This window comes from Canis lupus, chromosome 10 (assembly GCF_048164855.1).
Source record: "Canis lupus baileyi chromosome 10, mCanLup2.hap1, whole genome shotgun sequence".
NCBI lineage: Eukaryota > Metazoa > Chordata > Mammalia > Carnivora > Canidae > Canis > Canis lupus.
In genome coordinates this window covers 23,855,239-23,880,471 of record NC_132847.1, presented here as the reverse complement: position 1 = coordinate 23,880,471, position 25,233 = coordinate 23,855,239, and the positions used below count along the sequence as shown (strand labels likewise).

The 25,233-nt window shown below is 50.5% G+C and overlaps 1 protein-coding gene across 9 annotated transcripts in view; it reads right to left on the bottom strand.

Annotated features, from left to right (window-relative positions):
• The window catches only part of JADE2 (jade family PHD finger 2), a 51,730-nt gene extending 41,608 nt beyond the window's left edge, over nt 1-10,122 (bottom strand). The window contains exons 1-2 of one of the 9 annotated variants that reach the window (XM_072841060.1): nt 10,000-10,122; nt 4,426-4,611 (exon numbers count right to left, since the gene is read on the bottom strand). The gene's annotated coding sequence lies outside the window, so the exon portion shown is untranslated. Of the gene's footprint in view, nt 1-4,425; nt 4,612-7,650; nt 7,823-8,126; nt 8,347-8,416; nt 8,763-9,999 lie in introns of those variants that run through there. The other 8 variants (XM_072841058.1, XM_072841059.1, XM_072841062.1 and 5 more) reach the window with 8 other exon arrangements.
• Between the last annotated feature and the right edge of the window lie 15,111 nt (nt 10,123-25,233).

Sequence of the window (25,233 nt, the reverse complement as noted above, 5' to 3'; positions counted from 1 at the left end):
GGAGTGTGGAAAACGAGTAAGGACAGGGAGGCTCTAAGCTGGGTCCCTGAGACGCACCAGGCCTAGGGTGACTGGCCCTAGGCTGGGCTGCCCTCCCTCCTGTAATGTCCTTCTCCAAATATAACTACAAACCAACTTTATCTTTACTATAGTATTTTATAGTATTTCAAGGTAAGAAAGGCAGCTCTCCACACTGAGCTCCTTCTGCTGCCAACACTGGCTCAGCTCATGTTCCTAACAACCTTGGAAGTTGTGAGCTATTGGCTTCCCTTACTAGCAACGTGCAGGACTTTGTCCGGCTAGTCACTGTCTGAACTGGGCTTTGAATCCACATGGTCTTATCCCTGAGCCCACGCTGAGCTGCCTTTGTGTCCTGTGAGCTCTTGCCTGTGGGGAGGGCTCTCCCACCCAGTATTTCCTCGGATCCGACAGAGTCTGGGGTGGCAGCGCCTGCTTCGGTCTCCTCTTGGAGGGGAAGCATACTCCAAGTGGCTTGTTCAGCTGCCTCGGCTCTCACAGTGGCAGAGTCCCAGTGTGAGAACAGATCTGGGATTCGGGACCTGAAGCATTTTCTACCTCATCCCTGTTAGTCTGGAACCTGGGCTGCCTCACTGCCCGTGACAAAGGGCAAAGAGCCAGTGTCAGCAAAGAGAAAGTCCCACTGCCCAGCCCAGCTGCAGGCCAACCAGGTTCCCCATCTCTGCTTGGGCTCACACAGGCCGCCTGCCACTGCCACCCACTCCAAGCCTGTTGGTGCCAAGCCCTGGGTTTCCCTTTATCTTCCTGTGGCCCTGCAGAGACAAGAGAACATTAGCTCTCTAAGGTGGGGCGTGACTATCCCGACCTCTGAGCAAACCAGGACCCTCTTGCCTCACTCAAACCTGACTTCAGCCAAGAGCTCCTCCCCACTCCAGGGTCCCCTAACAGCAGGATCAGGATGGCAGAAAGTCACCAGGGCTGCTCGCAGCCAGCTCCAAAGAGGCAGGTGGAACCCTGAGGACACCAGGTGCACGGGGGCCAGGAAGTTCAATTGCTTAACACTCATTGTGGCAGAAGGGGGATGCCCTAGTACACAGGGATCTCAGGGAGCCCCCAGAACAGCCCTTCTTTGCCAGTGGGCATGATGGCTGCTTCCCTTTTGCAGACGAGGAAAAGGAAATACAGAAGTTAAGTGACTTGCCTGAGATCGCAGGGCTTGTAAGAAGTGTATCTGGCTCAGGAACATATGCCCTTGACCTTTAGACTACTCTGGCTCTGTGCAGCAGAGTACGAGCAGCCCTGTGGCCCAGGTCATGGACGGAATGGGGCAATAGCGCTCTGGCACCCACAGCTGGCATCCTTGCTTTCCCCAGGGTCTGAGTGTGACAAAGAGGACTATGACAGGGCCCTGACGCTGGCCTGCATCTTACCAGCCCAGCACTCTCACAGGTGGCAGACAGAGGAGGAGGAAGACAAGTGCTATAAACACAGCCACTTGTTTTTTCCTGCAATCCTGCCCATGGATCCCACATGTCTCCAATTCCAGCAAAGAGGGTACCTCCAAGCCAGCATCTCCCAAAGGAGAAAAGCAGGAGCTCTGGATTCAGGGGTGTTGAGTTCAAATCCTAGCTCTACCTCGCAAAAGACCAGGGACCTTGGAAAAGACATACCTCCACAGGACAAGAATTTGATCTGGATTTTTACAGAAGTCTCCTGAACTTCCAATGTTGGCAACTGATTCAGAATTTTTAAAACACTTTGAGAGGGCCAACTAAACACATCAGCTGGTGAGAATAAACGCAAGCAGCATAAAGCCCTATGCACAGTGGCTGGCTCTCCTTACGGGTGCTAGTCATACCATGATAATCTTGGGCGAGGTGAGGAGACCTCCCACCAGCACCTACAAGGGGCTCCTGTACAGTAGGTAAGGCCGCCAGGAACAGGACTCCTTGACTGCTAATGCCCTTCTGGTAATGCGGTTTCCTGCTGCCTAGGGCCCTGTCCCAAGAGACCTGTCAGTGTGCAGACCTGCACCCCACCCTCAGCCGGCTCCCTGTCCAACCTGCCCTCTGTGGAAACACTCGAGTTCTCCTGGGTAGGCTGTTATTAAGGGAGCAGATTTCATGTGGCTTAATTGGAATAATAACTAGGCTTTAGAGGGAAGCTACTGTTTTGTGAGTGAAGCTTCTTTCCTTTGAACCAAGTCTGTTCCAAAGGCCTTCTCGCCGCAGGTAAGCCTCCGCTGGTGGTGGCTAAGAAAGCTCCAAATGAGGCCTGGGCTCTCCTATGGAACAGCCCTTTGTCCCTTGAACCGCTTCCTTCCAACTGAGCTAGGAGACTCGGAGGACTCCTTCACCAAAGCAGAAATCCAGGTTGGGTTGGTGGGTACTGACAACTGGGTCTTGACCTCTGGTTTTCTCTTTCCCCCGATCCCTTCAATCTCTCCCAAAGCAAGGTTTCCTCTGGGAGAACACCCCAGTGTCATAAGGCACTTACTTGGGGGGGGGGGGGGAGGACAGGAGTGCTTCTGAGGCACTCCCTGTAAAAGAGAGTCTAGGAAAGAAAGACACCCCCCTTCCTTCCCTTTGCACCTCCCACACCATCCCCAGCATGGAGGCAGAGAGAAGAAGCTCTCCTCTGGGTGCGTGGGTGTCCTACAGTTCCTTTAAAGAAGCAGCCCACAGCCTTTCTGTGCAATTTCTGCCCCAAAGCCAACCTGTGGCAAATCCAGTGGACTCTCCCTCCAAAATGTACAGTGAAGCCATCGCTGTTCCCTGTGTCCCTACTGCTATCACCCTGACCCAAACCAGTCCCATCTCTTGCCTGGATTTCCCATTCATCTCCCAGCTCCCACCATCTAGAATCCACACAGCAGCCAGAATGACCTTTAAAAAAAACATAAATCAGATCATGTCATACCCCTTTCTAAAATCTTTCAAAGGCTTCCTGCTGATCAAAGGACAAAAATCAACCTCTTGGCCACAATATCCTACATGATCTGGCCCCTCCCCACCTCAACCAGTTCACACGGACCACTATACCCTTCCTCACCACTTTCTAGCTACACTGGTCTCCTTTCATCTCCTGAAATAAGTCAAATATTCCATGCTTCAGGACCTGTGCACAGGGTGTGCTCTCTGCCTGGAAGGTTCTGTGTAGTCTGTGCATGTCTGACTTTTTATCTTTCACATTTCAGCTTAAATGTCAAGGAAGTCTATGCCAGTTACCTTATCTAAAGAAAGCCCACAACACCGTTATTCAACATCTTCAGAGCATCCACCGCAATTACCGTCTATAGATCTACTTGTTGAATGTCTTTCTCCTTTGGAGAGGACAGTAAGGAGTGCATCTGTCTGGATCTCGGCTGGAGCCCCAAGGCCCCATCATGTCATGCCCAGCACACAATAGGGGCTTGATATACAGGGAGTGCCGAGTATGTTCTTGTCCCCTCCCTGGAGAAGTGTGGGGAGCGCACAGCCCAGCTGGCCTGCCTGCAGCTTTCAGGAACAAACACCCCAGGCCAACATTTCGTCCTGTTTTCACAGCCTGCTTTCCCCATCTTAACCTCACACATTTTCCAGGAGGCTTTATTTGGTTGGGCTCCTGGCTAATGATCAATGTCAACTCAGTAATAGGGCAGCAATTTGGTGGCAGATGTTTTCTTGGCAGCACTGGCCATTGGTCTTAGTGGGGGCCTTGGGTCTGGACTTGAAACACCAATGCCCAATGCCAGCCCCCTTTAAAGACCTCTCCGCAAATAAACTCAAATAAACACCCTGGGCTTCCATTAACGCTCTTCCAGCTGACCCTGGGAACAGTGGGCCTTTCAGGTCTGCTAGCGCAGCCGCTCCCTGGGCAGTTAAAACATCCCAACCTGGCCTCCGGCCTCTCCTCTCTGGGGGCCACCAGGCCTGCCCTGCCCGCCACCACACACAGCAGGACTTCGTCTTCCTCCTTAAAAAAAGGAGGTGGGGGGAACAGCTTTCAAGCAGGCAATTTACCATTCCAGACACAATCTTTCAAAGAGAAACAAAAACTCTCCCTGTCTGAGGCAGACCGCTTAGGCGTGTGTGTAATAAGATGCTAATACAATTTAATGATATTTCGGCTGGAAAACCTGTCCTCAGAGCCTCCTTGTGTCGGGAAGGCCAGACATTCAGAAAACAAGAGCTGCACACTCTTAAACCGCTTTAAGCGGGGGTCAGAGCCCCACTCTTTCCTATCTCTCATTAACTTTAATGCCTTCCCGGGGACGGTAATTGCCATTACAAAAATGATTTTGTACACACAGATCCTCAAACTTGCTTCTTCAGGCACAGGGCGCCTAAGCCCTCCTCCGACACTCATCGTTGCCCACCTGCAATTCCAAGTGTCCCAGAGGGTACCCAGCTCCCCTGGAACATGCTGCCCACACCCAGCCCCCCAAACCCAGTTCTGGGGACATACCTAGGGGGTCCTGGAAGAATGAAAGGGGCTTTGTCTATTTTGTCCTTTGGCACCTTCTCACCCTACCCTCCACCTCAGAAGAGGGCAAAGCTCACTCCGCTCGCTCCCAGAGAAGGCTGACCATTGGCAACTGCAGGGTCCTTCCAATCCCTTCTTCAGAGAAGGGAGCTGGCTCTCTGGCCTAGCCTAAAGGGGAGAGATCAAAGGTCAAAGCTGCATTTGGGCCCTCTCCACATCATTAATAATAATAGAAATCGCCAATACTAATCACATGCTTACCACATGCCTAGTTTTGGGTTTAACCTTTATGCAATATATTGCTTAATCCAGCTACCCATCATGGCAAGGTACTGCTATTAACCTCACTTGCAAATGAATAAAGTAAGGCATAAAGCAACTGTCACGGCTGGCGAATGCATAGCTAGCATTCAAACCCAGACTATCTGACTCTAGGTGGTGTACCCTGCCCCCCCGGGCTACCATGCACAGGCCTATAATTCCAGAGTGTGGCTGGGGTACTAGATTCCTATGGGTTATCTGAGAACCTTCCTGGGTTCCTAAACTGTGAGACACACACACACACACACACACACACACACACACACACACACAGGGTCCTATGTGGACGGAGGACAAAGCAGGCCAGGGGTACCCCCTCCTCACAATCCTGGCCTTTCCTCTCAAACACTTAAGGGCAGAACTAACTGTGAAGTCTGCAAAAGAGTATGCTGGATGAGTCGTAAAGAATTTGGACTGGAAGTCACTGAATCCGGTCTTGGATATAAGACAACTACCTCCCCATTACTTGGAACTCCAGTTAACCAGAACACTCTACCCATCCCCCCAACCCACCCCACCGCACCTCAAGGATGTGGTAGTCAGTGGCAAAGGTCTACCCTCAGGACGCTGGGGTGCACCTTGGGGGCTGGGACCAGCAGTCCCACGTCAGGTGTCAATAAAAGCCAGGAGGAAGCTCTCTTGAATTAGTGTTACTGGCCATTTAGCCATGCAATTTAACCAAAGGAGAAGCATGCTGGATGGGAAATGTTCTGAAAACATTTGCTGCATCCCAAGTCCAAACAACTCTGTCCTTAAACACTTCTTCTCCAAAAGTGCTGGAGAGACCTTTGGCCAAACAGTTTCAAAACCAACATTCACTGCAGTCCTGCTGCCTGGGGTGAGGACTTCCCTTTTCGAGGGACTTGCTGTAGAACCAAATGCTTTTCCACTCCAAACAACACCCAACAAACAGCACTTGGGACAACTGAGAGGACTCCAGATCAAACAAACACCCCCTTCCCCCCCCCCCCCACCACCATGCAAACTTTCTCAATAAATTATTCGCCCACTTCGGATCAAAGCCTGTTTTGCAGCCTGTGACCTAAAAAGCAAATAGCATCTCTTAAACATGAAAGCCATCCTCCCTGCCTGGGTCGGCTTTATTACTCATTCCTTCCCCTTACAGTTAGTTATTCTGTTGTTATTTTTCTCCTCTGCTTGTTACATCGCTCTGCAAGTCCCAACCCGCCTGAGGAAGAAGAGACTGGAGGGATGGTGCGTTCACTTGGGGCCCGAAGGTGAGAGAGGAAGTCAGGGTAGGGGAGAAGCCAGCACCCTGGGAACCCAGGAAACAGGGCCAGGCCCGGTTGGCAGCTCCTTGCACGGCCCTTTTGCCAAATGTCCTACTGGGAATACTACCAGTGAAGGGAGGGAGTTAATGCCACTGCGGGAGGAGGGGCCAGGCGGCCATACCACCACCTGGGCCCCCGATTCAGTTTGCAAACATAAAATGTTAAGGGGACGTCCTGCCGGCTAGTCAGGGCTCAAAGCTCGGGGCTCCTCCCCCTTCCAACAAAGGCAGGGCGGCAGGCCAGTCGTGCCCTCTCCGCCGCTCCCCAGTCCCCCTTAGCGCCGCTCCCGAGCGCAGACGGGAGCCTCCCGACGACCCCCTGCAAACTCAGCCCCTGGGTAAAAACTTTGTGCCCGCAGTGGATGAGCGAGAGGTGCTGAGCGCGCGAGCAAGGTTTGGAAATCCGCAGAGACCAGAGTCGACGGGTACAGCGCGCCCTTGGCTCGGGGCAAAGGGAAACACGGCCCCTCCCGCCCCCACCAGCCCCGGGCACGAGACCTGCAGCCAAGGTGGTTACAAAAAGAAAAAAAAAAAAAAGAAAAGGAAAAAAAAAAAAAACAAACAACAAACCGTCCCAGCCCGCGGCGGAGGCTGAGAGGACTGGGAGGGGGTGGCGCGCCTCCAGCCTGCCCCTGGAGGCGGTCGGCGGGAGCGCAGGCTGGAGGCGCGCCGGCGTGATTCCGACCGCGGGAGCCGGGAGGAGGAGCCGGAGGTGGCCGCGGGGGGCTCCGGCCCAGGCGAAGGAAGGGCAAGACGCGGTGCGGCCCGGGGCGGCGGGCGAGACGCCGAGGGCGGGGGGCGGGGGCGCTTGGGTGAGGCGGGTAGAGGTACTGGGCCTCCGGGGAAGTGAAGTGGGCAGCTGCGTGGGGCGGGAGCCCGGCTGTGCGGGGGGTGTCCTGGGCCTCTGGAAGCCACCGCCAAGCCTTCCTGCCTGTCTCGCAGACATCCCCATCTTCTGATGTAACGGCTACGAATCGCCAAGCTGACCCCTTCTCATCCCTTGGCCTGGAGAAGAGTGTCTCAGGCCCAGGGATAGGCGGGAAGGACCGGAGGGAGCCACAAGTCTGCACCCAGGCGGGGAGGAAGCGGGAGGGAGCCGCTCCGCAGGCGCAGGCGAGTGGGTGGGAAGGAGGGAGGGAAAGAGGGAGGAAGGAGGTGAGGCCGGGAAGATGCCACTGCCGGGGGCGGGGCGCGGCTGGGGATCCGGGAGAAGGACTGCAGCGGTGCTCGGTGGGGGCTGGGGCTGCAATGTCACTTATTTGAGGGTCAGGTGTGTATGTCCCAGGCTGGGACTACCACTTGCCTACATCTTCCCGGTACCACCCAGGGCGCAGGGACGGAGGCGGAGGACAGGGGACTGCAGTACCGTCCCCGAAGCGGGACGCGAACCGGCAGAGTTGGGAGAAGGTAAACAAGGGCCACGCCCCCTGCCGTCGCCCCGCGGGCGCGCACCCGCCGCTCCGGCCACAGCCGGTACATTTCCACTCTCCCGGCGCTTCTCCCCCGCCGGACTCCCGCGCAGCCCCGCGGGGGGGGGCCGCCCCCGACCCCAGCCCCCGCCCCGTACGCCGGAGCTGCACACCCGGCACACTCACCTGGAAAGGGTGTCCCCCGCCCCTCCAAAACACTGTGTTTAATTTGTGCAGAGCCTCCGCGCCCGAGAGCTGAGCATGCTGCCCCCGCGTGCAGCGCCCGCGTGCACCCAGCCCAGAGAGGGGGCGACAGGCGGAGGCGGTGGCCCCCGGAAGGTGTCTGGGACCGGACCCGCTGCACGTGAGCCCAGCGCGGAGTCATGTGCACCGGCTCAGCCCGGTTCGGCGGCCGGACGTGCTGCGTATCAACAAAATGAAACTCAGGGCGACAGGAGGGCAGATAGCTCCAGGTCCTCCGAACCCCAGTCCCCGGCAGAACGACCCCCCCCCACCACTGCTGTCTCCCGCCGCAGCCCCTCCGCGCGGCCGGAGCCCGCGGGGCAAGTTGCAGCCCTGGCGCGCCCCCGCCCGCCCGCGCCCCCTCACCGGCCCGGGGGCGCTTTGCCGCAGTCATTAATAAAGAAGGTCGCCAAGCTCACCCTTCCAAAAGTTGTTGTTGCATGCGCCCCTCTCAGCCTCCCCGCAATGTACTCTTTAAAACAGGACTGACCAACATGCGCAATCTCTCTCCCCTGTGCTGTGCATCCCCCCCCTCCGCGCCCTGGCTTCCTAGAACAGGCAGCCAGCAGGAGAGAGAGGGAGCGAGCGAGCAAGAGAGAGAGAGAGCGAGCGAGAGCGAGGGAGCGAGGAGCGCTGGCAGATCTGTTGCAAAAACACAAAATAACGCCGTGGAGATGCGCAGGGCCCATCGCTGGGGGCTGGATCTTACCTTCCTCCGCGGTGCCCTTCCGAGGGGCGCTGCCCTGGACTACGCGCCGCGGCGGGGGCCGGCGCGGGAAGGATGCTCCCGAAACCCGGAGCTCCTGGGGCCGGCGCGGGCGGGCGGGGGGCGCGCATCCATCCGGGGTCGCGGCGAGGGAGGCGGCCGGGCCCGTGGCGTCCCCGGCCCCGCACCCCTGCTGGGGACGGTCAGCCCTCTGGACCTAAGCCCTTGCCGCTAGAAATGGGCGCAAAGTAACTCCATGGACGCTACTCACCGCCCCCCCCCCAAAAAAAAAGCCTCCAACTGCGATGGCCGCGGTCGGCACCATTCACCAATCCCCCTGTGTATGTTTCTGTTTCTTTTTAAACCAAGACTTCCTTGTGATCTCTTTAGAAAAAAAAAAATGTGTTGGGGTGGGGGTGGGGTGGGGGCGGGCGGGAGGAGCGAGGGAGGGGGAGTAGCCACTTTTTTCTTATTCACTCGGATCTCCACTCCTGACACCCCCCGTCGCCCGCCCCACCCCCGCCCAGTTGTTTGGCTCCGGCAGCGGGTCCAGGTAGCGTTGCAGGCCTCGGGGGGAGGGTGCTCTGCCGGTCTGCCCGTCTGCCTGCACCTCGGGCCCAGACTCCCATGGGCTCTGGGGCGCCCCCAGCCCGCCCTGTCCCCAGGGCCGGGCCCGAGCGGCGGCTGCGCCCGTGCAAGTCCCATCAGGTCTGCTCACACTTCACACACTCACACATATACCCCGCCCCTCCACTCTCTCACTCACACTTTCTGCTCACACTCCGCCCCCTTCGCGCCCCAGACCCGGGCGGCGCCCCCCGCAACCTTAAAAAAAAAAAAAAAAAGCAAGCTTATACTTAAAAAAATCTTTTGGCGCCATATTAATGACGTACTTAAAATTTGCCATTTCTCCCTGCGTCAAAAAGACGTTTCTTTGCAAATAACAGCCTGAAGGCGACACTCGCGGAGGGAACGAGGTTTGCACTGAGCACCCCGCCTCCCGGGGCTCCAAGGCTGGAAGACCCTCGCCCTAGGCCCTGCTCCCGAATCGCTAGTTTAAAAATGCGAATCGAATAAATCGCGTGGCGCTTTGCAGCGCCAGAAGTGAGCCGAAAGTGCTGGCAGGAGCGGAGGGGAGGGGCGCGCGCACGAGTCTGGGGGAGGGGGCGCGGCCCTCCTCCCCCACCCGCAGCAGATGGAAACTAACATCCCGGGCGGGGGAAACTTGAAATTGTGGGCGACCTCAAAGAAGGAGGGGCGGTCCGTGGAGAGGGTCCCTCTCGGGTTCGTGGCCCCCTCCCCCGCCCGGGTGTCTCCAGGCTCCCAGCCCTGCCCCGCATTTCCGGGGGGTGGGGAACGCAGTGATGGGTGGGTGGGTAGCTGCTCGTCCCTGTCCCTGTCCCTGTAGGAGTTTGCCCCGCGGTGTCCCCTTCCTCCCCCCACCTCGACCTTCCCATTACCCCTAAAGGGTTAAAAACCGAGGTGGCAACTTCCAAGGGCTGGCACTTGGCGAGGAAGCGGGGCGCCCCTCTCCCCACCCGTCGCCTCCTCGCCCCTCCTCCTCCGGCTCCACTTCCCGACTTGACCTTGTGGTGCACAAACAGTGCGCTCGGATCCTCGCAGTTTCTGGAAGAAGCGCTTGCGCTCGCCAGGCAGGCGGGCTGTCGGGCGGCTCGCGGGCGGTGGCGGGGCCTTGGGTCGGTTCCCGGAGCCGCGGGCCACACCCACCCAGCCCGCTGCGCCCGCCGCGCTCACCTTCTCTCGAGGAAGGAGCTGGGCTGGCCTCCTGGATGAGGAGGTGTGGGGGGCAAGCTGCAGCCTTCTCCGGATGCTCCCAGCTGAGGAGGAGGAGGAGGTCTGGTCTCAGGCTGGGTTTGGTAGAGAGACTTGGGAGCCTGGGTCAACATCCCCAAAAGCATCGTTGCCAACTTTTCTTTCCCTCTCCCTTTTGGCTGCCCCTCAAAGATAATCCAATAATTTTTTCAACTCACCTTTGGCTTTGAAGACACATGGGTGAGTTGTGAACGGAGACCTGTCCCTCTCCAAGACTTAAAGTTGTTTATTCTTTCTTTCCTTCCCCCTCCCCACTACCCGTGTATGTAAAGATAAATACTCAATTTAAGTAAGATGACATTTATGTGACAATTAAAAAGATCCCCCGATGGAATGTTGTGAACACATTTGCTTATAGGAGAAATAAATCTAATAATAAACAAACTCATAATAACAGCACAAATCCTCTGACAGGGTAGATTGTCTACACAACAAAGAGGGAGATGATGAATGCAGAAATAAGCACTTTTTGCAACAAGAAAGAAATATGAGCTCAAGGGGAGTCATTGCAACCTCTTCTTCCTTGGCCTTCATTCACAAAGTCTGGGGAGGCTTATCTAGCAAGATTGAGGAACTGGGGTACCACCTTCTGGTTAGACCTGACTCTAGCTCTGCGTGGTCAGTTGTTAGGATTTTCTCAAGCCCAAACTCCAAACATGCCAGAAAACATGTCACAGGCTGTTTGCATGTAACAAAATGGTTAAATACCTGGATTCTACTCTTGGGTTCTCAATTGAGAAGGTACTTGATCTGAGCAAGCGCATTCATCTCTCCATCTCTTCTTCTGCAGAACAGGATGGCTAGAGGGTTCCTGAAGGGGTATGTGTGTATACATGCTTATATGTGTAAACCATGGCCTGGCTCAGAGTGCAAGGTGCACATTAGCACTTGCTCTGGTGCTTAAGTTTTGGAAAGGTGAATGGCTCCCTGAAAGTTCTCAACACTGAAAAACTGGAGGACAATGATTTCTGTCTTGCCCTCCATGAGGACATACAAGAGCTCCCAGTTAGGGCAAAAAAGAAGTGCAGAGGGATCCCTGGGTGGCGCAGCGGTTTGGCGCCTGCCTTTGGCCCAGGGCGCGATCCTGGAGACCCGGGATCGAATCCCACGTCGGGCTCCCGGTGCACGGAGCCTGCTTCTCCCTCTGCCTGTGTCTCTGAGCCTCTCTCTCTCTGTGACTATCATGAATAAATAAATAAAATCTTAAAAAAAAAAAAAAAAAAAAGAAGTGCAGAAAGAAACTGTCATACATGGTGGACTTCAAGGTCAAGGTCCAGATGGCAGTCTCAAGCACACACCTAAAGTGGGAATGGAGGCACCAATTTACAATGGCACAGTCTAAAGAAACCTCTCTGATTGGGTCTAGTGGCAAGGGGCTTACATGCACCAAAAGACTGGACAGGCTCCTACTTCCAGCCGTCAGGATCCTGTGAACCTTGGTAGGTAGTTATAAAATGTCCTAGAGAGATGGAAGAGGGACAAGACGACCACTTATAGAGTACCTGCTCTGTGCTGTGCAGTATGCAAGTCATCCCATTTCATCCTCACAAAAATCCCATTTTACCTGTTCAGAAAGGTTTAGTGAATTACCAGTAGTCAGACAAGCTAGCAAGTGATAGCAGAATTGGAACCTAGTCCGGACAACCCCAAGACTATGTGTTTTCCTTTTTACCACCGTGCCAGAAATAAAAAGTATTAGCATTATTGGTTTGATTGAGGATGGGGGCCTGATTGCTATAATAGCAAGAAAAAATTTTATGGGTAGTATTTTGCCTCTAAGGAGGTTCCTTGAATTTGGGTGAGACCCAGGTCCCCTAAGGAGTCCTTGGAAGGCACTTCTTGTTTAGGACTGGGAGTTCCATTAGAATCCTTGGATTCCCACTGCTCTCTGCTACTGTTTAAGTTTAACCTTGAAAATGTTAACAGAATCATAGCAATGGAGCTAATTATAACTCCTTAATCTTTAGTAAAAGTCTCACAAATCATTAACTTATTACAGGAAAAAAAATGAGAAGAAACATAAAGTTCTTGGAGACAGAATCATTCACCTTTTTTCAAATATTTCAACAAATATTTGTTGAGTGGCTCCTGTATATCACACACCATTCTAGGGACCGAGGACACAGCACAAAAATGCCAGACAAAAATGCCTACTCTCATGGAATGCACTTTCTAGGGGAAAGAGAGATGCATTTTTTTAAAGTAAAATATTATATTTGAAAGTAAGTGCTATTCAGAAAAAATTAAGTAGGAAAGGGGGATAGGGAATGTGGTCATGAAATTTAAATACAGTTCTCAGGAAGAGCTGTCTGAGAAGGTGGCTTCTGAATAAAAGGAGGTGAAGAAATGAGCTGTGAGGACTTATGGGAGAAGAGCATTCTAAGCCAGAGGTTCTTGACATGGAGTCCACAGACAGCCCCTTCCAGAAATTTGTGGATAGAGATTCAGGGGGTCTTGACTGTAGATGGAGGAAAAATTATATCTTTATTTTCACTAATTAACATTTAGCATGTTCTTCAGTTATGAATGCAGATAGCAAATCACAGTGATAGTAGCAGCACCTGTGACACTATCGCTAGTAGAAATCACAGATATTTTCATATCACATTATGGTTGTTGCAAATATCTTAAAATATCATTACAGTTATCACTACTTTATAATTATGCTGCTAGCTCTTATAATTTAGTGAATTAATAAGAAACACATTATTATTGTATTACACATTTTAAAAATATTTTGAGAGTTGAATTTCCATATAATTGTTTTCTTTACAATTTATGAAAAAAAAAACAATTTATGAAACCTATTTTATGGATTTAAAGATATTAGACTCAGAAGGAATCCACAGGCAGCACAGATTGCCAAAAGAATCCATGGTACAAAGTAAAAAGAACCACTGTCTCCACAGAGAGATCAGCAAATGCAAAGGTCCTGAGGCAGGAATGTGCTTATTATATAAATCTATAAGGAAGAGATTATATAGGGCAATGTTAGGAATCTGGCTTTTGCTAGGCATAATAAAGATGGTTTTGAGCAGAGAAGTGAAATGATCTGACACTGGATTTTACAGGTTACTTTTCTGCCAGATGGAGGAATAAAAGCAGAAAGGCTGAAGCTGTAAGACAGGTTAGGAGGTCACTGTAATAAACCAGGTGAGAGATTATGTTAACGTTCACTAGAGTGGTAGCAGTGGAAGTGATCAAATTCCATATATATTGGGCAGCCCGGGTGGCTCAGCAGTTTAGTGCCGCCTTCAGTCCAGGGCCGGATCCTGGAGACGGAGGATCGAGTCCCACGTCGGGCTCCCTGCATGGAGCCTGCTTCTCCCTCTGCCTGTGTCTGTGTCTCTGCCTCTCTCTCTCTCTCTCTCTCTCTCTCTCTCTCTGTGTATGTATGTCTCTCATGAATAAATAAATAAAATCTTAAAAAAATTCCATATATATTATAAAGATAGCTCTGACTTTTGTTGATGGGGTGTGAGAAAACAAGAAGTCAAGGATGACAACAAAAGGTTTGTCTTGAACCAATGGAAAAACAGAATTGCCATTAACAGAGATGCAGAGTCTGTGAAAGGAATAGATTTGGAAAATAAGGAACTCAGTGTTACATGTGGCAAGCTTAAGATACCTACTAGATGTCCAAATGCAGCCTTCTTGTAGGCAGCTAGAGACGACAGCCTCAGTCCAGGTGCATGTTTTGGGCTGAAGATATCTTTTCAGAGATGTCAGCAGGTGGCTGGTATTTAAAGCTATGAGGCTGTTTGATGGGATGCTGGGTGGCTCAGTGGTTAAGCATCTATCTGCCTTCGGCTTTTACAGGTTACTTTTTTACAGGTTACTTTTCTGCCAGATGGAGGACAGAATAAAAGCAGAAAGGCTGAAGCTGTAAGACAGGTTAGGAGGGTGAGATCAGGGCATGATCCTGGAGTCCCAGGATTGAGTCCCACATTGGATTCCCTGCAGGGAGCCTGCTTCTCCCTCTGTCTTTGTCTCTGCCTATGTCTGTCTCTCTGTGTGTCTCTCATGAATAAATAAATAAAATCTTTAAAAATTTAAAAAGGGGATGCCTGGGTGGCTCAGCAGTTTAGCGCCTGCTTCGGCCCAGGGCGTGATCCTGGACACACAGGATCGAGTCCCATGTCAGGCTCCCTGCATGGAGCCTGCTTCTCCGTCTGCCTGTGTCTCTGCCTCTCTCTCTCTGTCTCTGTCTCTTGTGAATAAATAAATAAAATCTTTTTTAACAATTAAAAAAAATAAAGCTGTAAGGCTGAGATCACTAAGGAAGTGAGTGTAGAAAGAGAAAAGGTCCAAGGACAGTGCCCTTGGCCCCTGCAAGGTTAAGAGGTCTAAAAGAGGGATCCCTGGGTGGCGCAGCGGTTTGGCGCCTGCCTTTGGCCCAGGGCGCGATCCTGGAGACCCGGGATCGAATCCCACGTCGGGCTCCCGGTGCATGGAACCTGCTTTTCCTCCTGCCTGTGTCTCTGCCTCTCTGTCTCTCTCTGTGTGACTATCATGAATAAATAAATAAAATCTTTTTTTTTTTAAATAAAATCTTAAAAAAAAAAAGAGGTCTAGAAGATGAAAAGGAATCAGCAAGACATTGTTAAAAAGGAAGTATTCAAACATTTCTCCAAAGAAGAGATACAAATGGCCAATAAGCACATGAAAAGATGCTCAGCATTGCTAATCATTAGGGAAATGCAGACCAAAGCTGTAGTGAGGTACCACCTCACATCCAATAGGATGGCTACTTTTAAATATTTTTATTTTATTTATTTTAAAATTTTTATTTATTTATTTATTTATTTATTTATTTATTTATTTATTGGAGGGGGCGGGAAAGAGGGGAGGGGCAGAGGGAGAGAGAGAGAGAATCTCAAGCAGACTCCATGCTCAGTGCAAAGCCCTTCCGGGGGCTCAATCTCATGACCCTGAGAGATCATGACCTAAGCCAAAGTCGAGAGTCAGATGCTTAACTGACTGAGCCCCCCAGGCACCCCTATTTTATTTTATTTTATTATTTTTAAATATTTTATTTTTTTTATTTATTCACGAGAGACACAGCGAGGGAGAGGCAGAGACAGGCAGAGGGAGAAGCAGGACCCGTGCAGGGAGACTTGATCCCGGGTCTCCAGGATCACACCCTGGGCTGCAGGCGGTGCTAGACTGCTGCGCCACCAGGGCTGCCCTATTTTATTTTATTTTAAAAATATTTTCTTTATTGCAACACCTGGGTGGCTCAGCAGTTGAGCATCTGCCTTCAGTTCAGGGTGTGATCCCAGGTCTGGGGATCGAGTCCCATATCTGGCTCCGTTCAGGAAGGCCACTGCTCCCTCTGTCTTTGTCTCTGCCTATGTCTGTCTCTCTCTGTGTCTCTCATGAATAAATAAATACAATCTTTTTAAAAAGGATTTTATTTATTATTTATTTGAGAGAGCGAGATCAAGCGGGAGCTGAGGGTGGTGGGGGAGAGGGAGAGACAAAGGGAGAAGTAGACTTTCCACTGAGAGCAGAGCCCCATGCAAGACTCAATCCAGGACCATGAGATCATGACCTGGGCAGAAGGCAGCTGCTTAACTGACTGAGCCACCTACGTGCCCCCTTTTATTTTATTTTAAGTAGATTACACACCCAACGTGGAGTTGTAACTCACGGCCTGAAATCAGGAGTCACATGCTATACTAACTGAATTAGTCAGGCACCCTAAGATGGCTACTATCTTAGATAAACAGAAAATAACACGTGTTGACAAGAATGTGGAGAAATTAAAACCCTTGTGCTCTGTCAATGAGAATATAAAATAGTACTGCTACTGTGGAAAACAGTATGGCCATTCCTGAGAAAACTAAAGATAGAATTACCATATGATCTAGCAATTCCATTTCTGGATATATACTCAAAAGAATTGAAAACAGGGTCTTGAAGAGATATTTGTATACTTGTGTTCATAGCAGCATTATTCTCAGTAGCTAAAATGTGGAAGCCACCCAAGTATCCACTGATAGATGAATAGGTAAGCAAAATTCAGTATAGACATCTAATGGAATATTATTCAGCCTTAAAAAGGAAGGAAACTCTGACACATTCTACACCATGGATGAGCCTTTAGGTCCTAGTGCTGAGTGAGATAAGCCAGTCACAAAAAGACAAATACTATAGATGTCTAGCGCAGTGAAATTCATAGATACAGAAAGAAGTTTCTGGTGTTTGCCAGGGGCTAAGGTTGAGAGGGGAGCTGGGGACTCATTGTTTAATTGGTGCAGTTTCAGTTTTGCAAGATGAAAGAGTTTCAGGGATGAATGGTGGTGATAGTTGCCCAACAGTAATATCACTGAACTGTACACTTTAAAATGATTAAGATGGGGCACCTGGGTGGCTCAGTTGGTTAAGCATCTGCCTTTGGTTTGGGCCATGGTCCTGGCATCCTGAGATCCATCCCTGCTTCAGGCTCCTTGCTTAGTGAGGAGCCTGCTTCTGCTTCTTCCTCTGCCTGCTGCTCCCTCTGCTTGTGCTCTCTGTCTCTCTCTCTGTCAAATAAATAAATAAAATATTTTTAAAAAAATGATTAAGATAGGGCAGCCTAGGTGTCTTAGCGATTTAGTGCCACCTTCAGCGGAGGGCCTGATCCTGGAGATGTGAGATTGAATCCCACATTGGGCTTCTTGCATGGAGCCTGCTTCTCCCTCTGCCTGTGTCTCTGCCTCTGTGTGTGTGTGTGTGTGTGTGTGTGTGTGAGATGAATAAAATAAATAAAATCTTAAAAAATGATTAAGATAGTAAAATTTATATTATGTATATTTTTTGACAATAAAAATGGGGGGGGGGCCCTGGTGGGCTCATTAGTAAACATGCAATTCTTGACCTCAGGTTTGTGAATTTGAGCCCCACATTGGGTATAGAGATTACTTGAAAATAAAATCTTAAAAAATAATAGTAATTTTTTTTAATTGGGAGGAAAAAAGTAAAAAGAAAGCAGTGGTATCCAGAGAGATACAAATGTCCTGGAAACCAAGGTAGGAGAGTTTCAGAAGGGAGAGAAGCAGTATGTCCAAAGCTACCAAGGAGTGTAAGGTGAGATATAGACTAACAACTGATATTAGTTTCAGCCATGCTGAGGTCATGGGTGATATTGATAAGAGCCATGTCAACAAAGTGGCAGGCACAAAAGTTTGATTAAGTGGGTTCAAGAGAGAGCAGGAAAAGTTAGAGTTGTTATAATTTGTTCCAAGATTTTACCTGAAAATGAGAAGTTCTCTGCAATATGTATGTTTATAGAAATGGAGCATCGTGTTTCTGTAGAAATTCATTCTGTTGGTCATTCGGTAAATATTTCCTGCCTGCCTACCCTGTGCCAAGTCCTGTGCAAAGCACATAATTTGGCATTCATGAGAGGACAAATCCAGCAGCTCTGCCTCCCAAGCTCCAGGCAGGGGCTGTAGGTGGGGTTTGGGATGGATAGGAAAGCTGCCCAGGGCTGCATCTGTGGCTTAAGACACTGCCCTGGCAAAATCCAGTCTTGCCACTTTCTGTGGTGCTACAAATGCATGCCTGGGAGAAGCACCCCTCTGGAGTCTTTGCCAGCTGATTTAGAGATGGTACTGACCAGCCCTAGGAGATGTCTGGATGATGTGCCAGCCAGGCCACCTGTCTCTTCTCAGACTCTCAGACCCAGCCCAGTGGCCACAGATGGCAGAAGGCAAAGAAGATCCCTGGGGCCTCTAAACACTTCCCCAGAAACTGGCAGCAGGCAGTACCTCCGGCCAAGTCACGGGCCGGCTTGACCAGACACTCATCAAAGTGTGAGACGCCCTGAGTGGAGTTGAGGGGTCTGACTCAGTCCAAGAACCATCAAGAACCAAAAGCAATGGCTCCAAGTCAAGCTGAACAATGTAAGCAAAAGCCTTTTGCTTTTCCCCAGGGTTTTGTTTTGTTTTAAGATTTTATTTATTTATGAAAGACACAGAGAGAGAGGAAGAGACACAGGCAGAGGGAGAAGTAGGCTCCATGCAGGGAGCCTGACATGGGACTCGATCCCGGGTCTCCAGGATCATGCCCTAGGCTGAAGGCGGTACTAAACCGCTGAGCCACCGGGGCTGCCCTCCCCAGGGTTTCTGATAAATTGAAGCAAATCTCCCCTCATCTGGGGCAGCCCCGGTGGCTCAGCAGTTTAGCGCTGCCTTCAGCCCAGGGCCTGATCCTGAAGACCCGGGATCGAGTCCCATGTCAGGCTCCCTGCATGGAGCCTGCTTCTCCCTCTGCCTGTGTCTCTGCCTCTCTCTCTCTCTCTCTCTCTCTCTCTCTCTCTCTATATATATATATATATATATATATATATATATATATCATGCATAAATAAAAGTCTTAAAAAAATCTCATCTGGCAGTCTTACAAAGACCCTTCCATGTGTTTACTGATCAATTCATACCATGCTGGAGGTAGTCTGGTTTTATTAGAAATAACATGCAGTTAGCAAGCACCTATATAAGCAAGGCTTTATCTTAGGGCAGGGAGTTCCAGGCCTAGATCCTACCTTCAAGGGATTTTGGCCCGTTTCAGGAAACAAGTCCTGAAGTATATGCAAGATAGTCAAGGTAAAAACAAGCAATTTTGGGAGCCCATGGGGTGGAATGGTCCAGAGAGTTTAAGAAAGGTCTGGAGGTGGACCTGCATATATATATATAGCAACATAGGGATGCCTGGGTAGCTTAGCAGTTGAGCATCTGCCTTTGGCTCAGGGCGTGATTCCCTGGTCCTGAGATCGAGTCCCACATTGGGCACCCTGTATGGAGCCTGCTTCTCCCTCTGCCTCTATCTCTGCCTGTCTCTCTCTCTCTGTGTCTCTCATGAATAAATAAATAAAATCTTAAAAAAAAAAAAAAGATATAGCAACTTAGATGAGATGGGAGGAGGGAGGATGATCCAGAGAGATGAAGACTGTCTGGTTCACAGCCGTGCAGTGGGGCATAGGACATGATGCTAATAGCTGGCCCTAGGATTCTTCCTGAGAGGAAACTGCCCTTAGTATGGAAAATATACTAGTAAGCTGCTTGAAGATGAAAGATGAGACCCTGCAGGTGCCCCAAGTTGGAAGGAGGAGGTGAAAACATGCAGTCTACATCTAGGAATCTGCCCCAGAGAGACCCTCTGATGTGGGCTCAAGAAGATCTGTTTAAGAATGTCATTATAGGGGTACCTGGCTGGCTCAGTCAGTAAAGCAGGAGACTCTTGATCTTAGGGTCGGGAGTTTAAGCCCCATGTTGGGTGTAGAGGTGACTTAAAAAATATCTTTAAAAAAGAAGAAAGAAAAACTGGAAATAGCTTGAATGTCCATCACCAGAGCACTGGCTAAATAAACCAGAGTGCAAAAAAGAAGGCAGCAAAGGAAGAAGCATTGTGTGGTTTTGTGTGTCTGATGTAGAAAGAGCCCTTTAAGAGTGTTAAGTGAAAAGCAAGTTTCGAGATTTGCAAATATCAAAACATTATGTTGTACACCTGAAAACAAAATGCAAGTTTCAGAGTACAGTGTGCAATATGACCTCATATTAAAAAATTAAGAACCTAAGAAATAAAAAAAAACTAAGAAATACCTAAAAATAGCTAAAATATTAAAAAATACCTTAAAAAGGTTACATTTTAATCTGAACACAGACACACAAATATATGTAATTTCATAGAAAAAACAAAGCACCTGGAAAGATACTCATCAAATCAGTGACCGATTGCCCATATTGTAGTGCAGAGTGTGAAGCTGGGAAGGATTGGGGTAGGGATTATGGAGATGAAGAGGAAGAATCAACCCTGTGGTTGTTGAAGGAGCTCGAAAACCCTTTGCATTTGGGTTATGTTGCATGTCCCACAGGTGCTTAGAATTCTCTAGGGACAGAAACATCCTGGGGGTGGCAGGACATGTCTCCCTAGCCCAGTAATGGGCTACAGTGTAGTCGTGGAGGGCAGGGACAAGAATCCTGCCCTCTAGTCTAGTCCCGTTGCTGACTCCTGGGTGGCCTGGGTCCTGTTTGGCCCTCTCTGGTCCCCAGCATCAGGATCTCTCTGGGCATCTCCAGCTGGCCCAGCTTGGAATTCTAAGTCCATTCCAGAGCCTTTCCCATGGAGTTTGAACTCCAGCAGAGGCATGGTAAAGCTCTACTTGGTCTTTGGCCTGCTGGGACTTGAACATGGGCTAGGCTGGGACTGGGAACCAGCATGAGAAAGGAAGTTTCTGACCAACACGGCCTCCTGGAGGAGCTCCCTTCTCTGACAGGTGGAGTACATTCTTCCCAGAACATTTGGCTTGAGGATACCTGGCCCAGCCTGGCTCCTCAGGAAACAAATGTGGGGACAATTCATTACCTGCTAAGTTCTAAACAGTTAATGAAACCCACTGAGTGAAGGCTCTGGGCTGGAAGGCAAAAGTGGAGACTGCCTGAGGCGAGGGTTTGGGCTCTGGGCCTGCAAGAGGCTGGTGTAGAGCTGTGCACAGGTGCTGATCTGCTCTGCATACAATTCCTGTGGTTGGTCTGGGCTGGCTTCAGGTTACAGAGATGTTAGAAGAGGTCCCTGTCTTGAAGATACCACAGGGTGAGGGAGGGGCATACATCGGATTTGCATGGAGTCAAGAATGTAATGGAATCAAGCCTCAGTGTGGAACCGGAAGCAGCAAGGGCAGCTGGCTCTGAGAGGCCTCACTCAGGTCAAGGCTTCTTTAATGGTGTCCTGGCCTTAACCAGCCTCTCAGTGCTGGGAAGTGCTCCAGGGCAACCACCTTAGGAGCCTCCTGCAGGCACTAGTGAGCAAGCTGTTCCTTCCTTAGGGCTGTGGACAGAGTGACTTTTGAGCCTGGGGTGGCCTTGGACACTATAACTGGTGGGCATCCAGGACCTGCAGCTCTGGCAGGTGGCAACCTGCTTCCAAATGTGCTAGATCTCCGGACAGGGCCCTGGGGAGAGGCTTGGACAGGAAATGGCGCTGGATGCCTGTGCAATGGAGATGCTTGGAAACAAGGGAATTCTTGTCAAACTGATCTCCAGCTAGGCCGGCTCCAGGCAAATTATCCACCTAACACAGTTCTTCTAGAAGAGTGCTACAGAAGGGAAAGCCTGCATTACCCTGGCGTCCAGCTAGAGCAAGAGAGGCAGATTCAGAGGGGGCTATGTTGGGCAGTAGGGCCTTCCCTGGGGAGCCTCTGCCATTGGGCATCCAGCTCCTTACCTCCCTGGTCCCGAGCTGCCCTCAGAGCTCAAGGAAAGGCAAACAGTTCTTAAGTGTTTAGTTCTCTGGCTAGCCAGGCTGGGAGGGCATGCCCAAGGAAGAGGAGGCACCATCCTTGCCCTGGAAGACCTCACAGCTCAGGTGGGGATGTAGGATTCCTAGACTGGAAACAAGGTAGGGCATGAGTCAGCGGTAAAGTGTCCACCTCGGCCGAGTGTGCACATGCATGCAAGAGTGTGAATGAGCCAGAAAGGTGTCACTATGTTAGAACAGAGGAAAGAGAGATTGTTTGCATGTGTGCATATGTGTGTACCCAGGTGCACATGTATGTGTGTATTGTGTGTTTGCACATGCCCAAACATTGCCTGATGCAGCATCTCTGGAGTTGCCATCCTCTGTGCTATTGCCCAGACAACCTAAAAATAATTTCCATTTAACTTTAGGATTTATTATTTGATGCATAAGATGCTTGCCCAGCAGATAGAGTTTTCTACCTACACTTTATCTGAGATCAAGTTAAAATGAATCTGCATTATTTATACACAGGATGGCTAGTGAACAAAAGGCAGACTAGAACAGCCTGGATTTGGCTTGTAAGTCCATAGAAGACTGATCCCTATGAGGATAACAAAGCTAGAGAGTGTGTACGGACTGACAGTGATAGCATTGACTGTGATGGTGGCAATGATGAAAAAAGGCCCAGTATGGCTACTGGGAGGTGTCATCAACCCGCTGTCTCACCCATGTGTGACTTAAAATTGGGCACATGGCAGGCAATCGTGAATGTTTATTGAATTTATTTGTAGAATTGAGAAAGAACGTCCACATGTGTGACACATATGCAAATATGGAGCTAGATGACTGATAATTCATTATGGACAGAGGATAATTGAATGACAGATTGAATTTAAAAATCAGTTCATTAGACAGATGGCTGAGGGACGATGCAGTTATCAGGTTGAAAGATGAAAGCCATGGAGGAATGAGAGTTGATAAATAACTTGTTGATACTTGATAAAGGAGTAAGAGAGATAAATTGTTGCCAGGTGACAAGGTTAGTAGATCCATTCCATGGTCAGATCCAAATAGGTAGATAGATAATAGAAATGTAGCAACGGAATGAGAGAGGCAGATAAGAGGATGAGATACTGTGGTGGGCAGAATAATGTCTCTCCACCAGAGATGTTTATGTTGTGTTCCCCAGAACCTGGAATATGTTACCTTACATGGTAAAAGAGACTTTGCAGACATGATTAAATCAAGTACCTTGAAATGGAGAGATTATCCTGGATTACCCAGGTGAGCTCGGTCTAAGCATATGTCCTACCACTGACCTCTCTTTCAGCATGCCCCAGCCTCCTCTGATGTCTTTTCAGTTCTTGATCATGCCAAGCTTATTCCTACCTCAGGCCCTTTGAACTCACTGTATCTTCTCTGCTTCTTTTTGCCACTCAGACCTCAGTTCAGGTGAGTGTTGCCTCCCTGCTTCCAGATTTTTGTCCTGAAGCCTTGAGCACACTCTGTTCCTGGGGGCTGGGCTGGTGCAATGGGATGTCCCAGCTCCTAGCCTTCCCTGGCTGGCACTACCCCAGCCCTGGGTCCCGCCCAAGGCTGCGGGATAGAGCAGTGTGCATGAGTCATCGAGCCACAGACACAGTCCCCTTGTTGGAGGGACCTGAGCAGTTATGTTGTGGCAAACTCCTAGAGCCAATAGCCAGATTAGAAGGGAGGGTTAGGAATTTCCCCAATTTATTCAGGCTCACACAGCCAGGCAGGAGCTAGACAGTGGAGGAGCTAAGAATGGCCCGTGGGGATGATGCTATAACCTCTCTGTGGATTCCCTTATGTCCACCCAAGCTAGAACAGTCTGTGGAAGAGTAGGTGCATGTCTCAGTCTCAAAGGGTCTCATTACCCCTCAACTAATTCTTCATTCACCTCACATTGATTTAGCACCCACAGCGTACCAGGAACCATGCTGCCCTACCCTACCAGGTCAGGCCCTGCCCTGAAGGAGCTCACAGCCTAGTTGAGGCAGCAGACTGGTCTGCAGACCTTACCAATCTGCTGGACAAAGACTCACCATCAGGGCTTGAGGGGAAGCCGCCCTTGAATGCCTGCATGACGGTAGTGACAGGGCTAGCTAGAAGGCATTCCACGCAGCAGAAGCAGTCGGGTGTGTTAGTTCCAGGGTGCCCATGACAAAGTATCACAAGCTAAGTGGCTTAAAACAATAGAAAATTGTTCTTTCACAGCTCTGGGGACTAGAAGTTCAAAATCAAGGTGTCAACAAACCAGACTCCCTCCGAAGCCTCAAGGGGAGGATCCTTCTTGTAACTTCTGGTGGCTCCAGGTGTTACTTGGTGTTCCTTGGCTTGTGGCTGCGAGTTCCAATCTCTGCTTTCATCTTTCCATGCTGTCTTCCTTCTGTGTCTGTGTGTCTTCACATGGCATTCTCCATGTGTGTCTGTGACTCTGTCCAAATACCTGTCTTCTCATAAGGACATCAGTCATATTGGATTAGGGCCCACCCTCATGATTCATCTTAACTGGAGTACATCTGCAAATACCCTGCTTCTAGATAAAGTCCCATTCACAGGTACTGAGGGGTCAGGGGCTTTTTGAAGGGACACAATTCAACCTGTCACAGTGGGCGAAGACTCAGAAGGGCCTGGAGCTCAGGGCGAGAGCACTCTGCTACTTGCCATTTCATCACCCACAACCTCTATACACATTTCCCCCAGGCAGCTCTCTGGTCCAAACACCTGCTGGCAGGTAGCCACCTCCAGACTTGCTCCCAGCACCTCTGTCTTTTTTTTTTTTAAGATTTTATTTATTTATTTATTTATTTATTTATTCATGACAGACACACAGAGAGGGAGAGAGAGAGGCAGAGACACAGGCAGAGGGAGAAGCAGGCTCCATGCAGGGAGCCCGACGCGGGACTCGATTCCGGGTCTCCAGGATCCGGCCCTGGGCTGAAGGCGGCACTAAACCGCTGAGCCACCTGGGCTGCCCCCAGCACCTCTGTCTTGAGGGCTTTTCTGTCTCACGCGGCAGGCCCATCTCTTCCGGTCTTCCTCTGATTTCTGAGATGCTCAGGCCATGGCCTTAGAGTCTGTCACTTTCCACCTCCTCCCTGCCCCACACCAAGCTCAGGGTCAGGGAGCCAGAGGCCTTGAGTCTAGGCCTTCAGCCATCTCTGTATTCCCTCCACACTGGCACCACCCAGGCTTCTCACTGAGCATGAGGATCCCTGAGCAGCGGGAGGCAGAGCCCTGTCTTCTGCACCAATGGCCCCAAATGCCAGATTGTCTCTTTTGCTCTGGCCACACTGCGTCTGCTAGGAGCTCCCTGAGACTTCTGAGGTCCCCCCACTTTCATCACTGGGGGCCCCACGGAGTCCATCTGCCCTCACTCCCACCTCAGTGACCAGACTGCAGTGGAGCCCTGCCCAGCTGAGGCAATTTGAGGAGCTCACAAAGGACTCCCAGACCCAAAGATCTCTCTCACCTACCTGCCCTTGGTCAGAAATTTCACTGTGGGCAAGTCTGATAGCATCCACCCCTGAAGAGGGCAAATGCCCCAGAGGGGAGACTCTCTGCCAGGAGGAGCTTTGGCAGGAACTTGCCTTGGGAGCCTGGCAGCCTGGTGATATTTCACTCCAGTCCTATGGGAGATTTGCCACCTAGGAGCAGGAGGGGCGGAAGAAGATGGGCCATTATGCAGAGCTGTGTCCAGAGGCCATAGGGTGTATTGGGGGGGGCGGGGGGGCGGCCAA